Source organism: Motacilla alba, chromosome 1A (assembly GCF_015832195.1).
Source record: "Motacilla alba alba isolate MOTALB_02 chromosome 1A, Motacilla_alba_V1.0_pri, whole genome shotgun sequence".
NCBI lineage: Eukaryota > Metazoa > Chordata > Aves > Passeriformes > Motacillidae > Motacilla > Motacilla alba.
Window position 1 is genome coordinate 49,155,438 of NC_052031.1, and position 14,702 is coordinate 49,170,139.

The following is a 14,702-nucleotide window of genomic DNA, read 5'->3' on the forward strand; positions in this document are numbered from 1 at the left end:
GAGTCTTTTCTTTGTGATGTCTTAACATGGGTGACCACAACTTTCAGGTAGGAAAACACTGTTTGCAGAAAGGCTGTATTCCTTATTTTGAACCTGGTAGAGAGCTAAGACTATCTCAGTGCTGGTAACCCAAGAGCCCGAAATATATCAGACAGCCTGCAAACCAAAGCCTGCTTTTTGGCACCAGAGCAATGTGGCAGGGGAAGTGGCAAGATGGGTTTTGCTCCTTCACCACTTCCTGCTCACGTAACTCGGATGAACCCCAGCATGACCATTTTTATAATCAAGAGTTACCAATTTCCCATGGCTGGGTCATGTACCCCACAGCCCACTGGTGAGGCTGCCAGTGACAAGCCAAGAAATAGCCAGGCAGTGCCACCTTAAGCAAGTGCACTGCTGGCAGATGCACTTGCAGCACAGCTTCTGAAGACCATCAGATAGCTGCAATATAGAAATAATTTTTTGATTTTTAAACTAGGTTTGTCTGGGAACAAAGATCCTGAAGCCATAGGTTCCACTACCTAATCTCAATTCTCAGAAAAACACCCAGTCTTTATGGCTTGAGAGGAAGTGCCAGCTTGCCTGATCCAAAACATTCTTAACCAGAAAGCTCTAGAAAGACACTGTATAAACAAATGAACAACCCTAATTAGGGTTAGATATTTCTTATCGATTAGAACTGACACAAGATCCCCAAAATACAAAGTGCTGATACTGAGCAAGCTCCAGAATTTTGCCACTTCAAAATCAAACGGCTGCTGTAGCCCTCCTTCTCGGCAATACATGCTGTAATGTTCCTCCTCTGACACACAACCCAGGGATTTAACTATCTGTGTTACCACCAGGATCCAGGGTCCAGCTCTGATACAGCTCAACTTAAACTGCTGAGAATGAGCTGGGAGAAAGCCTGCAGGGCAAAAGCTCTAGGACTGCATCAGCATTAGCCCAGGGATTCCAGAGGAAAACCACCAACATGGGAAGATATAAAATCTCAGAGGAAAAACAAAACCATAGCTTAATTGTGATAGTCAGTCTAGCTGATTACCTGTCATGAAGCATTTGGGTCACTGAGTTGAGTTGTCAGTGCCATCAGTCCTGACCTAGCTGGTGGCAGATGGCAACCATGGAGGGTGACTCTTCGTTTCTGATTGATACCTGCAAAGAATCTTTGGGTGCCTTTACACAGGTGAGGAGTATGCTAACATGTAGCCTAACATGTCATGAAATCCCGACTAGGTTCTGTGTGTGTTAACTGTATACAGCAGTTATTTATTGACTAAATTGTCTATTTCCTGCTTGCAGAGTCCCTTTGCACCTGACTAAAGATCCCTGAATAAAGGGATCCACAAGAGGGGCCATAACATCACTGGAACTGGATATTAATTCTGATATTTGTTACAATAACTTCTAACTAAAATATATATATATATATATATATATATATATTTATTTATTTATTTTTATTTATATTTATATGCTTCCTAGTGGATTCTGTTAGCACTCTCTTTTTTGCTGCTTATAGGTGAATTTATATCCATGTGACTGATGAGAGCTACGAAGCACTAAGGCAAATTTTCTGGCAGTCCACAGAGTGCTCTGCTTACTCAGCATGGATCTGTTCTAGAGCAAGAGGGGTTGCTTCAGTGCCAGGGCCTCCCAGGTAGGTCTACATACATAGCTCAGCTGAGACCTGCCCTAGGCCTGCTATTCCAACCTGCTGCCTTGGGCTTTTAACACACAGCAGTGCTGAACCCTAAGGCACACTGGTGCTTTATTCTCAGGCTTCAGTTTTCCACCTATTCCAAACATTTTCACCCCCTACTCTCCCTGTTGACCTACTAATGCTCTTTAATTCTTACTTTTGATACCTTTTGCAGATTAGGGTCACTCTCTGTCTTATACCAAGACATTGGTGCTACCCTGCAGGTGCAGCTCGGGCCTGATTTGAGAACTGTCCTCTATTCTTGTATAGATATTTTTGGACCTTCAGTCTGTAACCCTCCACAGGCAGTGTCAGCCCTGGTGTGTGCTAACAGAGCATGGGGTATTAAATTGGAGGGGAATTAACCCTTAAGGGAACTGGTTAAACAATTATACTCTTTCATGAAACACACTGAAGAAAAAGACTAAAGGAGAATTACTTTAGTGAGGGTTGTTTTTCAGTGTTTTATCTTGCAGCGGTGGCCGGCTGCAGAGAGATCAGAGCCAACAGTGCAGGTGGACCCTGGAACTCCTAAGTGCAGACCATTAATCCCAGCTTGAGGAAAAGAACACAATTTAAATGCAAACTATTTAAATACAAATCCTGTCTTTGATTATGTCCCTTAGATACAGAAGAGGTAGTGGGGGTTCTCTCTACAGGGGCAAGAGTGTAGAAAACCTTTAATTTTTCAATAACCCAAATGATAAAGGTGCTATTGGAATGTGGCCCCCTCCAAAGGAGAACAGTTTGTGAAACTGTTGAAATCTTCCTTCTCACTTCCTTTCCAATTTCAGCAATCCCAGCCTCAGGGAGAGACCAGGAGAGAGATACCTCTTCAAACAATCTAACACATGGATTAAATATGCCTTTCATTGCCAGCGGCTGGATTTAGAAGTGGCTCAAACAGCATCCACAGTGTTGGCTGTGTTGATAAATCAGCAATGCAGTAATGCTCTGGCCTTAAGCTCTTCCCCCACCAACTACTAAAGCAACACTAGCCAATAATCCTGTCTTTGAACTCCAGCCTACCACTTTTCAGCACCTGAACTTCAAACCAGTTCTGTTTTTCTGATCCTGTTCCTCCCGCCATGTGTAACTCGAGAATCCCCACTCCACATGGGTGAGTGCTGGGCCCTCATCAAAACTCCCCTGCCAGGAGCCCATTCTTTCCCTCTCTGCATGCATGGGACTCCCAGCACCACCCCACAACACAGACAGACAGGAAATTTTTCACTATGATCATAACTTCCATTTCTCAAGCACCTTTTATCCCAAATTCCTCTTTTAACTGCACGGTGCAACTCCTTTATGCTTTTGATAGCCAAGGACAATTTTAGACTGCGCATAATGTTCTCTGTGAAAATCACCTCTGTAGAGAGTTTAGCATGGAACATATGCAATGTTCAAAGAGGGATTTTGCAGTTCCAAGTGTGAGCTGACCAGTGCCCTTCATTTTGTGCTGGCTTTCTGCACGCAGGTGAAATTTCTCTGTGGTTCACCTTTGTAACGGGGTGGATCCAAGAGGCATAAGGCTACAGCAGTTTTGTGGGACTGGTGCAACAGAAGGTTCACAAAATGAAAAGTGAAAAGCAGCATGGCTTTCACAGCACAAGGAAGGCATTTTAGTTTGGCAGAATGCCACTCCCTGAGCGAGAACATCAGCGTCTCTGTTGATGGAAAGTGCGAAGGCCTAAAACATGTCAGCAAGCAACACAGCTTGACAGGAGAGTCCCAAAGAGGTTACCCTACACAATGTTGGTTCCAAATTCAGCTGTAACAAGGCCAGGGAAGGTGACCACCTATGAAGAGTTCGTCACCTGGGGACTGCGAAGCCTCAGCCTTTCCCAATTTCACCTACTTACATCAGAAGGAGAGCAAAATTACAACAATGCACTCACTTAATGGAACCATATGCAAAAAGTTTCTATTTGTATGACTGCAGCATAAAAAAAAATTGCACACATCTCCATTCTGAAGCTTCATCCAGTGAGGTTTTGCACCAAGATATAAAGCACGAGCTACCGTGTCTTTGTTCGGCTTTGCAAGAACAACCTATTGGACTGATGAGCAACTGGGGACAGGATTCAGCCCTCAGCATCTGTACAGGAACTCCAGATAACATTTCAGCAGCAACAATGGAGAAGGGATCTGTAATCTAGAAGAGCTGTTGCAGATAACAGCTTTGTTTTCACCAGCTAAGCCACATACAAGTGGCATGGGAATATTTAGCTCCAAAAACACAAACCTCTTGCTACTGAGTTAACGGTGCAGCTTCACTGACTGTCAGTGATAAGAGAGTAAAATTTATAAGGGAGAACAAGTCACTAAAACACTCAGAAATGATGCATTTAAGTCTTGGCTATTCTGTCACGCAGAGCAACGCACAGCATTTTGGCTGAGCCTATGTGCAAACAAAATAAGCCTCCTAGGAACTAGATTCACAGAACAAACAAACTTTTAGGGCTCTGTAACCAACAGCAGCTGGTAAGAAATGCCCCAAACTAGGATGGAGTTTAATTTCCCTAGGGAACCCAGGTCTTCTGTGCTCCTTCCCATCACGTCAGAGTAGAGCTGGGCAGCAACATGGGAAGCTGGTGCAACAACAGGCTCAAAGAGAGGAGCACCTGATTCAGTACCAGGTGTGATATCACAGCACGATACTGCGATAGTATAAAATCCCAAATCTTTGCTATGCTGGAAGGGCTCGTGTGGGAGGACTGGGGTGATGGGGAAACACCTTCTCTTTGCCTACCTCCTCCCTCAGATCCCAGCCGGTCAGATTTGGCAGAGGCAGAGGCATTTGTCCTGCAAAAGCACCGCACTTTTTTGAAAGCTTATAAACAAGATGGCCTTGGGATCCCACGCTCTGCCCCTACCGCGCAGTACTTCGCCTTTCCTTCCAAAACCCCCCTTCCTCCCTTTGCCCTGTCCCAGGCAGCCGTCCCGGAGCCACGGCCAGCCCGTCCCTTGCGCCGCTGGGCTCGGAGCCGCAGGTGCGGGGCAGCCGAGGCACGGGGGAGACCGAGCGCCCGGGCCCTCCCTGCAGCGCCCGCGGCACAGCGGCAACGAGCGAGGGGACAGTGCCGAGAGGGCACGGGGGACACGGGAACCCAACCCGACCGTGCCTGCCGCGGGGCACGGACAGTTTCCAGTCCCTAATGGCAGAAATATGTGGTACCTGCGTGTTTAAAATGGTGGTGCCGGTTCAGAAGGAGCTGCCCCCGGCTGCTGCTTCAGCCCAGGGCGGTTTAACAGATGAATAAAGGAGGGTCCCTCAAAAAGTGCAAGTTCTACCCAAATAAGGAAAACAGAAATGAGCACAGATCTGCTAAGTTAACTGAGAAACTGTGAGTCTGTTGGAAAGCATATCTTGAGGAACAAGTAGCTAAAGACACAAAAACATGTAATAAAATAATTTTCAAAGACAACAGAAACAGGAAGCCTGCCAGAGTGTGTCTGTAGGGCTGACAGATGACTGAAATGTAAAAAGAATGCTCAAAGAAGATAAGGATGAAGCACAAAAGCTAAATGAATTCTCTGCATCCATGCATCTCCCATGGGGATATAAGGAGGTCCCCACACTGGAGTTTTCTTTGCAGAGGAAAGCCAGGAGAACTATTTGAAGATGAAGAACTGGAATAAAAAAATTTATGAAAAAACAGTAAATGAACAAGAGTAAATTCAAGGACTTGATATTTTAGAAATCTTGACTGAAATCCAAACTGAACATGAAATAGTAAAGGATGAGCAATTGAACTGTGGCTTACAATGCTAGACTTAAGTAAGTCTCGGTACTAGGGAAAAGCAGCAAACAAAATGTAGTTGTTTGATGTGTTTTGAGGGGATGCAAGGTGCAGGTCTGACTTCTGTGCGCCTGAAATGGGTTAAAAGATTTATGGTGAAATCAATTACTGGCCCTAAGAGGGAAATTACATACCAATCCCTCCTCACACAGCTTTTGTAGAAGGAATCACATGGCACCATCTGAGTTCTTTGAAGGAGCTGATGAAAATGTGGAGGTAGGTGATCACTTGATATAAAACTTGCATTTCTACATCATTTTTGATGAAGTCGCTCACCAAAGAGTCTTTTAAAAGCTTCCTAAGTTCTCAAAGAATAGGAGGGAATAGGGTCTTATAGACAATTAACAACTGATTAAAAATTATGAAACAATTTGAATGTGCTGTTCAAAATATTAATAAATTATCTGGAAAACATGAAGTGACAAAACTTACTGATGAGAAAATATCCAGGGTAATACAAATTAAATCTGATCACAAAGCCTTGCAGATGGTTTTAAAAATACTGTTGAAGTGCCAGATGAATCTCAGTGCTGATGGCTGCAAAAGCAATGGACATGGGACAAAACTAACGTTGTGGTTGTGATATTTTGTGAAAATCCCTTTGCTAGGATTTTCTTCTCCTGAGAAGCTGAGAAGGCCTCAGCTTCAAGTATAAACAATTTGTTATCTGCTGCTGTGGAATGCAGCAGGTGCTTTCTCAATTGGTCAATGTGGGATGTTTCTAGTTGGCGACCAATCGAGGAGGCAGCAGCTCTGGGACTCTCTGGGAGTCACAGAACTTTGTTATTCATTCCTTCCTATTCCTGTCTCGCCTTCTGATGATTCTTTTTCTCTCTGTTCTTTGTAGTACAGTTATAGTGGGGTCTTTTTAATGTAATATATATCATAATATAGTAAACCAGCCTTCTGAAATGGAGTCAAGATCTCTCCTTCGCTTCACCAAGTCCAGACTGCCCAGAAGACCCACGGTAATATATGGTGACCCCGGACATGTGGCAATATAACGTAACTACATGAACACAGCAATGAGCTTAAATCAGCAATTACCACTTGGGAAAGACACCTTTGAGATGCTCTTTGAGTTCTACCAAAGTGTCAGCTGAGTGGAAGTCAAAAAGGCAGGTTTGGAAGCATCTGGAAAGTGACCGAAAACAAATCAGAAGACAACATGATGTCACTGTACAAATCCCTGGGGCACCTGCTTGAATATTTGTCCCTTGAATACAGCAGCTAGCTCTTGTCCCTCCGTCTCAAACACAGAGACAGTAGCATTAGAAATAGCAGATAGAAAGCAGCTAAAGATGACCAAGGGAATGGGAAGTTTCTGGACAAGGAAGGACCAAATCAAAGACTGGGATCCTTCACCCTTAAAAAAAGTTGTCAGAGGGATAAATGCAAAACAACATTGGAAATAATGACAGTCATGGAAAAGGTAAACAGGAAGTTTTATCCATCATTTCTCATAACATAAACACTAGGAGTTCATTCCAAGTGTACCAGAATCTGGGAGGCCACAGGGAAAGAAGCTGTGACATGCACTTGTCCTTTTCTCACTCTCCTTCCCCAAGCAGCTGTTGCTGGGTGCAGCATCATGGATTGTGAGTAACTTTAACTTGACCCAACTAATCCTTAGGAGCTGTGGCTCTTCACCAAAAACCACCACAACGTGCTAGTCCAAGAGGACTGGTCCAGCAGCAGGCTGGTTGGTGGTAGTCCCCACACACACATTGCCTTCTGGGGAGGTAGTAATCTCACTGGAATAGCTGTAAGTTAAAACAGGGGTCGTGTGAAAATTATGAAGCACTCAGACAAGTCATGGTTAGATACAATGAAAACTCCCTCTGAATGGGGTAATCTTGAATATATTTGCTGAAAAAATAGACAGGTTCAGCAGGCAGGGGGCTAAAGGAAGAGTACAGCAGTTCACTCTTGCCATGTTGTGAAAAGTTTTCTGTGTGGCTATCAGTACATGAGAAATATAAATTTCTGTACAGGAGGGTGGGACACCAGTCCTCACGGTCTTCTTTGGTTTAAGCTCTGTGCTTTTTTGTGGTCTGTGAATGGCATGACAGATTGCATTACGTTACACACTGGAACGACCTAATTTCTCTATTTTCTACCATGATGTGATCTAATGGGCCCCCCAGCAAGAACACTGCTGGTGACTTGTCACTCATGCTTGCTGCCTGACAATGTCACTAAACACTGCATGGATTCCTGTTATATATCCAGAACTATTGCATTATAATATTAAATCTATTAAATGTCTAGCTGTAAGAGATGTGGCTTTCTATACTATAAACAAAACACTCAATACTGGCAAGCTCCCAACATTGAGAAAGGATAAGAAACAGGATAGAATGGAAAATAACTCTTTTCTTTCTTCTGCATTTCTATATATTCCTCCTCTGTCACAGTTAAGGTAACACATTAACCTCTTCACCTTGCAGAATGCATCCATCACAGCTATGTTGAAAAATATTAAGAAATATCCAGATCTTCAGCTGTAAGTAATGGAAACAAACCTAATGGGAAGGACATCAGACTCCATGCATCCGTGTTTTAGCCAATCTCTATTAGAAAACTGGGTTAAACCCAGCCCACGCAGACAGGTTATTCCACAACTACTTGCTGCAGACTTCTTTGTCATTATCTACTATTGACACAACCCAGACAGGATGGTCAGACTATAGCTATTATACAGTCTGAGAAGACCTGGATTTTAAAAGCTTAATGCAGACAAACTTACACCTGTTTTTGCACTTAGGTGAAGGACCCAAAACAGGTGCCTCTGCAAACGTGTCTGAAAACTGCCTAAGAATACACTGTCTCACAAAAATCTTAGTGATTTCTTGCTGGCCTGAAATTTTCAAGAGAAGAATCTTTTTCCAAAACATTTTATTCACTTTAGTTTCTATCTGGGGAAGCATGCGGGCAGCCAGAAAGAAAACCAAAGGGCAAAAAAAAAAAAAAAAACAAAGAAAAAGTTAATTTCCAACAACACGTATACATCAAATATTTTGTCTACTGTGAACTGAGTTGATAATACATGAAGAATTAAGTGGCCAGGTTTTGTTACCCTCAAGATAAACTGCTTCCCCGTGTTCTTAGTTTGCCTCCAGAAAGTAACACCGTCAACAAGCAAAACAGAAATCAAAGTGTGGAAACAAGGGAGATTTCAATTGTTGTAAGTAATTGTAAGTGATAACCCAGCATCTGTGGAATTGGGAGCATCAGGACTGTAAATCCCCATAAAGCTGAACATTATGAATGGGAGCTGTCTAGTCTTTCCCAGGCGCCCATCTATTCCTGTTCCCACATTCAGATATGCTGCACACAGAGCAATTCATCCTCTCACAGCTTTGCTCTCTGCAAACAGCTGCTCAGGCTGTCCACAGTGACAGGTCATTAGCGGGCAGTTATTTTTTTCAGGACTGAGTGCACAGAAGTGGCAGTGCTATAAAAGCTTCCCTGCAGAGCTCCATGAACTGATCTGGGAAGAGCTCTTTCCCACTTTGCTGTGCTTTCTGTAAGCAAAAATTGTCTTGAAAGCTCTGTGTCTTGTTGCTCACCTGAAACAGTCCTCTTTGATCACGTCCCAGGATTTTCAAAAAGCTCATCAGCATCAGTTGCAAAGCTATTGCCGTTCTAGTGCTGATTTTCACCATCACCATCACCCTCACAAACAACATTCAGTTTAGCTGATGTGACTACAGCCTACTGTGCTTTCACAAGTGGTACAATTATTTCAATTAAAGGCGTGAAGCCAATTCTCTTACAGGAATAAGCTTTACCTGTAAGAGTACAGTTCTATTTCTGTGGTTGTGTGTCCACCAGGAGAGTGCACAACTTAACTGCCTGGTCCCATCCATGTAGCACCATTTATTGCAAGGAGATGTGATTTTTATCCTGAACATCAGTGTTAATTTGCTACTTAATTCATACAACGCTTCCCATCATTTTGTGAATTGATCTCCAAAGACATCCCCTAGCATTTCAGCTGAGGAACATCTCTGCACTTCTGAGAGATTTTCTTTGGAAGTTTATGGCTAAGATCCTCTACTTTCCTATTCTAAAGAAGTACTGGCAAACTTGTTCATATTTAATATTTTCATCAAATCCTTTCAAACCCGCCAACTTTCTCTTCTATGTCCCCTACTCCATAATTCCTGCTACTGAATTATTAGTGTCTCTCTAGCAGCTTCTTTATTCTAAGCAGTCAGTTTCTCTACCTCCTGCATTTGTATTGTGATTACACTGAGCCAGTCTTGTAACATCCCAAGATTATAATTTTGACAGCAATTACAAGACCACGAGAGTTGAACTGTCACAGAGCTGACTGGAGTACCAGAGGAGGAAGGAGTAGATTACAACGGAGAAAGGGAAGTTTGACTTATTTTTTTCTCCACTACCAAATAATTCTTCTGGATTTTCACAGATTTTCTTTAACTGCTGCACTGCTGCCCAAGAGCCCAGACAGGAAGAGCCTTACAGCTTCTGTGTTGCCAGCTGCTCTGAGCACACATAGCCGAAGCAAGCCTGCTGTGTTCTATAGTGTTCCATGTCAGAGTTTCCAGTTTAGGCCCATGAACTGGGTTTCAGGGATTGGCTGTTGGGACCAAAGAAGATCCAGCTCACAGTCAAGGAGGCCTCTGTTCACCACACAGCATTTTGTACTTTTCACTTGGAAACCTGGATGAATCTGCAAGCCCAAAGAAGGCTGGAGGCCACAGAACAAGACAAGCAGAATACGTTCCTCATAACAACACAATTCCCAAGCCTGTCCTACACTTATCTAAGAGCAAAAAAGGGCAAAAGACCGTAGATCCTGTAGCCTTACCTCTGCTCTGTAGCCTTCCACCGTAGGACTAGTTTCTGATCTTTCTCACCATGGAGGGAGGTCTAAGAAAACTTTCTTCTCCTCACTGGTCTCTTGGGAGCCAAAACTTTCTTCTCTTTGCTGGTCTCTTGCAGAGACTCGTTAATGTTAATCACTTGATCTCCCTCATCATCTGTGAACTATACTAAGTTACAACAGCAGCAAATTTGGCACATCTCACTATATAATACTAATATGTAATGTGCTAATTTTTCTTTACAGTGTTCTAATCTTAAACTGCAGAAGCACTGCTACTGATCAAAAAAATAACTTCTTCCCAGCCTTTACAATTTATTACCATCCCTTCTGGATGCTAACAAGTACCAAAGTATGTCCTAGAATTGGAAAGTAAGTCCTAGACTTAGTTTCAGTGGTACCCTGTGCATCCCTGAAAGATGAACATGACAAGAACACAGGATTCAGAGGTCTCGGCTATTACGATGATGGCTAATTTTGAAATAACACTTAAAAATTGAGCTACAGATAAGCTAAGCAGGGGAAATTAAGCCAAATCAATGTGGGTTGCATGAGCTGCCGATTTTCTTCTTTGCTGCATGTAAAGACAGCAGATGGAGGAAAGAAGGGAGAGAAAGAAAAAGAGACTCTTCTTCAGTGATTTGAATCTAGTGCTGGAGTGTGCAACAAAACACTCCTTTCCAGGATTTAAATTCTCCTTTGATGAGCACCTTTTGACTCAGTGGGATTTGCAAAGCTTCCATTTGAAGCTAGAGAAAAGTAATCTCACTCTTTATTTCTTCCCCCTCCCTGCACTACACCCCTCTAATCATGATTAATATATCTAAACATGCCTGATTAAGCCAGACAGATGATGGGCCACTAATCTGAACTGATCAGGGCTCTGGAGCTGCCAAAGTGAACCTGCTGTCTTTCTATCAGACAGAGCAATAAGGGGTCGGTAGTGCAGCCCCATTAACTGCTTCCTACAGAATGAATTTTCCCTGACTGCTCCTTAAGAGCAGACACTTGAGGAGTGCTGCCTGATGGGAAGTTGCTTTGAATCGTTTCTTTTAGCACAGCTGTCGAGCAGCTCCTTCTCAAGCCCTCCAGACAAACAACTAAAGCATGAAAAATGTAGCCACTTCCTTCTATGCTACTTTCTTTTAAATCTCCTCATACCTTATCTTGCTAACTGTCTCTCAATTTTTCTCATCTTTTCTTGGTAAACTTCAGCACTGACTGATATATGGTGCACTGAAAATGTGTGGTTATCAGAAAACCATCCCTGTTCAGAAAACCAACCCTGTTCCCACTGTGCTGTGTGTAAGCAAGGGATCCATTTCTGTGTACAGGTGGAGCTTGCACTTCATGAATTCATACAATTTAGGACTGCAACAGACCACTATGATCAATACACCATATCAATATACCAATGAACTGCCTGCCTGCAACATATTGGCAATAATGTTGAGGATTCATTGAAGGATAAATGGATATAGGGCAGAAAAAGAGCAAAATGTACACCTCTGAATTTGTTAAGGTATCTATGCACATGTACATACACCTGCTTTTATGTGGGCGCAGCCCTTTAAAATCTTCATCCTCTGAGATCTACTTCCAGTAAAAGACTGCAGTCAAGAGGGATCAAGTGGGCATCAGGCCATGACTGGGCTCTGTGAAATCCTGCGACTACTTATCCTAAAACTGGTCTTTGGTATAATTTCAAGTACCTTCAAAGCTTCTCTGAATCACACAAGCTGTGACCAGCTCTAGGGAATTCTGTTAGCTGCAAGTCAGACAGAGAATTATACTTCTTAAATCGATCATAAAAGAGACTGGGATGAAGAGTGATGATATATTTCACACATTTATGCTACCAGGGAGGACTTTTCAAAAGTCACTTCCAAAGCAAAAGAGTAAAAACAGAAACAAGAATCTGACACTATGAGATTTTATTAAAAACAACCAACCACAGGCAATAAAATCCACCTGCAATTAGATACAGATATTCCAAGGTGCTTTCCTTGTATTTGGGTTTCAAAATATGGGAAAGAATACTCAAGATTTAATTATTTCCAAGTGTAACTATCAGAGAGAGGATTCCAAAAATCATGGTTTCCAGCATGCTGTTCTGTAAATCTGAGCTCTTGCCCTGTAACTAAGAGCTGAGGAATTCTGGTGTTCATGCAGGTCTGCATATGAATACACACTGGATGTGCACGTGAATGTTAAATTCCCTTTGTTTAGGAGCAATCAAGCACTTTGCAATGTGAAATGGAAATCTAGGGGAAAGCCTGTAAATATTTGTGCTAAAATAGGAGCAAGTTAACCTTACGTCATTGGCGCATTTCCACAACATTTATGAAACTCCTTTTTTCCATGTGAAAGATGGAAGATGCTAAAGATGTAATGTCTTTATTTCTGGGCATAGCACAGCCTAGAGAATTCATTACATTAAGGCATTAATCCAATCTAGTAAAAATAGTTTTAAATCTTCTATTGGACTCTGTATTGGAGCAATACATTTGAGTGGGATATGGGAACAAAATGCTCTGAAAATCTGCTAGTATATACAGCTGGGTACAAAATACGGTGTTTCCAATCACCTATTGCATGTTTTTTTGATAAGGCTAGCTGATAAAAATTTGTATAAAATGGGAAGAAGAGCAAGATTAGTGATTAAACTGCAGGTTTTTTTCATTTGTTTGTTTGTTTGTTTTCCTTGTGTGTGTGTAAGATTAGTCCTGCCATCACAGATGACTGTGCAAAATCTGGAATTCTAGTGCTAAAATGAAATGGTGTGATTGTGTTGCAACAGATATGATTTTGCACAAAGGTAAAACTACAGTAAGGTCAGTAAGAAAAGTAAAGTTTCTTTGTCCTTTTAAACATAAACCCATTTTTGTACAAAATTTAATCTGACTGCAAAATTTGTGGGGTGAAGTTTGCTTTGCCTCCTTTCCTTTGTATATTTTTCCTCTCCCCTTGTGCTTTTATGAAAGAATGAAATACGAAAGTTTAGTTCAACATACATTTAGCTATGATATTGTAAACACACACATGGGGAGTCTAATTACTTGGTTTTTTCATGGTCCTCTTATCATGTAACACATAATTAATCGTAACATGTTACACATAATTGCAGCTCAGCCACCTTTGTTCTGAGAAGAACTGACAAACATACACATGCAAAGACTCACATTTGGGTAAGGACAGAGAAACTGAAATGCTGCTAGTGGAATCTGTGTTGTGGTATAATGAGCACAGTTGTGTCACCTGCATTGCATAAGGGCCCTACTTGCAAATTTACCTTTGTTGTGTTAACTATATTTTTTCTGCTTAATGGGTCTTCACAGCTCAACTCCCATTTAAACACAGAACCTCTTTTACAAGGTGTAAGTGCTACAAAACCTTTCTATAAATTAAAGTCAGGCCAGTTGCATCTGCACTGGGGAATGGTTCTGAAAGGGTTTTAAAAGAAATGAATTACAATAATTCATACATATAAAGATGCAACTGCAACAGTCAATCCAACTTTTCTTCTCATTATAAGATGTGTGCATGCCAGCTTGTTACTATTCCTGGGCTTTTCTCTCCACAGTGATTGTACCATTTTAAGTAGAAGTGTGGAACATATTTTGTGTTTGTCAGTGCATTTTTTAGTTCACTTGGATTATTATACCTTTGAAATTAAAGTGCAACAGCAGTTCCTGAATGATTTAACATGAAGACATTTTTACTCTGAATTAGCTACAACTAACTCTTGTTTATCTTAATCCAAACCTAAATGATATCAGATTGGAATGGGTTCTTATTATCTGGAATAAAAATGGGTCATACAATAGCGTAAGAATATTGGTTACTGAACTAACATTTAGACTGAAAGCTAATTACCTAATTAAGCACAAAAAGTTCCTTATAGGCATATCAAGTCTGACATCCTGCATTTTCCCTTCCCACAGCATGGGCATTGTCATGGGAAGGAGGTTCATTGGAACCTCTCTGCATAACCCTTGTAAATCCTGCAAAAATAATCATGGTCCCAGTCCTTCAGTGAGCAAGTAATCAATTGCTGCTCTGCAGCAGGGAGCCACACAGCCTTCAGACTACTCAATAGACTGCATGTGGCAAAAAGGGAACACTGTGCAAAGGGTGTGAATGAGTCATTCGACATTTCAGGTTGACTGAAGTCATTCTGCTACATTTATTTCCAATCTTGATGTGCTATCCACATTTGCATATTAAGCAGGATAGGAAGAAAGATTTAAATTTTTTGCTACAACACATGCATGGAACACAGCAGACACACATACGTGAGAATGAGAGATGACATGCATGCTTGGGTGAATACAGCATCATG

At 41.9% G+C, this 14,702-nt stretch overlaps 1 protein-coding gene across 4 annotated transcripts in view; it reads right to left on the reverse strand.

The window, feature by feature from the left end:
* The window catches only part of GRAP2 (GRB2 related adaptor protein 2), a 40,694-nt gene that overhangs the window by 15,704 nt on the left and 10,288 nt on the right, over positions 1-14,702 (reverse strand). Inside the window, exon 1 of one of the 4 annotated variants that reach the window (XM_038154259.1) lies at positions 4,881-6,124. The exons of 2 other annotated variants lie outside the window; for them this stretch is intronic. The gene's annotated coding sequence lies outside the window, so the exon portion shown is untranslated. Of the gene's footprint in view, positions 1-4,454; positions 4,477-4,880; positions 6,125-14,702 lie in introns of those variants that run through there. One more of the 4 variants, XM_038154261.1, reaches the window with a different exon arrangement.